At 36.7% G+C, this 2,554-nt stretch overlaps 1 protein-coding gene across 1 annotated transcript in view; it reads left to right on the forward strand.

Moving 5' to 3' along the window:
- Positions 1-2,554, forward strand: part of TPK1 (thiamin pyrophosphokinase 1) — a 478,721-nt gene that overhangs the window by 199,962 nt on the left and 276,205 nt on the right. The window lies entirely within an intron of this gene.

Consider the following 2,554-nt stretch of genomic DNA (forward strand, 5'->3'; position numbering starts at 1 on the left):
TTCTCCCCTGTGCCTGCTTGGGCCCTTTCTCATGACTCATCTTGTACACACTGGCACCACCTCTACTCCCTCCCAGTTGGCTGGCCACTCTGACTAATCAGTGCTTGTAGGTCCTATGCTGTGCTGGTTCTCAGAGGGTTTTAGTGGCGTTTGTTAGCATGTCTTGTAGCACTTCTATCCATGCCCCGATGCTCACCTAACGTGCTGTGTGCGCCATGAGGACTCCTCTCTCCTTCCAGCCCCAAGTGACTTGACATTAATAATACTCTTAAATCACAATGTTATGTTCACATTTTACCTTGATTTAAAGCTGTAAAGACTTATAACCTTTACTAGGTTGTAAATTTCTGGTGATCTATTGCCCTTTAACTTTGCATAATACTTTGTAATTATTTACTCTCTCATTTTATCTTGTGATTTAGCTATATGTAGATGTATCTTATCACTTTCACTGGGTGGTAAACTCCTGCGAGGCAGCAATCATAATCAATCATCTTTATATGCCTCAGATCTAGTATACTAATGAGCCTCTGAGAATTTATTGAATTAATGATTTTTCATCAATATCTTAGCAGAGATGTCACTAAGCTTTTGTTCAGTGAGGGATTTCTAAGATCTAATATCAGCTTTGGAAATATCTTGATGCTAAAGAAACTTTGGATAATTATATATCTTATTAGCATGTATAAACCAGAAATGTCTTATATCTAAAAAGGTTATGTATTTTTGTCTAAAATCTCTTATGGTATAGGTACCACTTATTTCCAGAATGTCCTATATTACATTGCATTGTAATTCCTGTGTAAATGAGTCCCTTATCCTGAAATGTAAGGTCCTTGCCTTTGAATTCATTGGTATTTTGAGAGCAGCCTATACCATGAGTATCAGTGCTAAATGTGAGAGTTTTTAGTTTGTTATTTTGTAGAACTTTGAGATTCTCAGATTCTTCTTAGTCTAAGAACTGGCTATGAATTTTGGTATTGTAGTGTGTAGAATATTTGATATGAGGGGAGGGTTGTTTTGAGCTTTGTTTTCTCAGAGGTATTGATGAATATGGAATCCCAAATGGGAAGTCCTACAGAAGATTATATAAACATTTTTTTAGATTAGCGCAAATGTTTAAGAGTTTAATTCAAATGTTTAGGAGTTTCGTTTCTGTTTAAACGATGAGCACACAACTAGAATTCCATGTATTCATGCAAATGACTGTTCAGTTAAATACTTATTAACAGTGGTGAGATGATGAGGAGGACCTGCTTAAACAGAAAAGCAAAGTATCTTCCTGATCTCTTCTTCCTCTGACTCCATTAATTTTCTCACAGTTAATGATTTCAGACTTTCAGCTTTATATATTCTTGCCACTTTCTCATCAGCAGATTGATAACACTTTTCAGTGATCAAGTGGGAATAGAGGATGACTGTTGTAACTCTAACTCTACAACTTCACCAGGCCCCAGCTAAACCAAGTTCAAAATATAATTTCAATAACTGAATAATGTGGGAGGCTAACTCTTAAAAATTAGTTTCCAAAACCTTTATCAATATAATTAACCAAGACATCTGGTAGCAGTGGTCCCCAACCTTTTTGGCACCAGGGACCATTTTCATGGAAGACACTTTTTCCACAGACCAGGGAGGGGAGGGAATGGTTTCAGGATGATTCAAGCACATCACATTTATTGCACGCTTTATTCCTATTATTGTTACATTGTAATATGTAATGAAATAGTTATACAGGTCACCATAGGTGGGGGACCCCATGCAAGGATCTGATATACCCTTGAAGGAATCGGTAACGTGTCTAAGAGTAGCAACACAGGAGAACTTTGAACAACTTTGTTTTCTCAGTCTATTTCATCACAGATAGTAGCAGCTTCCAGGTTTGGAATTGTTTAGTGAGAAGTTAGATCAGGGCTCAAAATTGGATTCTGCCGCTTTATTACTATGAAACTTTTGGCAAGTAATTTAACTTCCTTGATGTGTGGTTTCTTCATCCGTGACATTTCAGGAAGAGATCACTCTCTTTTGGAGTATTCAGAGAAATCTTGATAAAGAGACATAATACTTTGCCTGATTATAAAAGATTTGGGTAAGTCAAGAGGATGAGTGTGGGTCTTTGAAGCTATAGTGTGAATTACAGAATAGTTAAATGTGTACCTAATGTAGTTTTAGGAAATAGCTATAAATGTTCTTGTCATAGTTACTATTCTGCATACAATATTGTACTACTTTCTAGAAAGATTTAAGCACGTTCTATATAGTGGTTGGAATATAGGAATGTAGCGTTTAGCTTATGATTCCCTTTTGTTTTTAGTCCACCTTTTTCTGGTATAATTTCATAAATTTTAAGCAGTTATTTTTGAAGCAGTATACAGTTGTGTACCCACCACAAACAGCCAAGATTAAAACATCCCCATTATCCCGAAAAGTTCCTTCCTGCCCCTTTGCAGTCAGTCCCCTCCCCCTACACCCTGGCCCCTGCAGCCTTCTAGAATGTCATAGAAATGACATTTGTTGTCTTGTGTTTGTGACTTTTTTCTCTTATCAAATGCTT

Source organism: Propithecus coquereli, unplaced genomic scaffold (genome assembly GCF_000956105.1).
Source record: "Propithecus coquereli isolate 6110/MARCELLA unplaced genomic scaffold, Pcoq_1.0 Scaffold334, whole genome shotgun sequence".
NCBI lineage: Eukaryota > Metazoa > Chordata > Mammalia > Primates > Indriidae > Propithecus > Propithecus coquereli.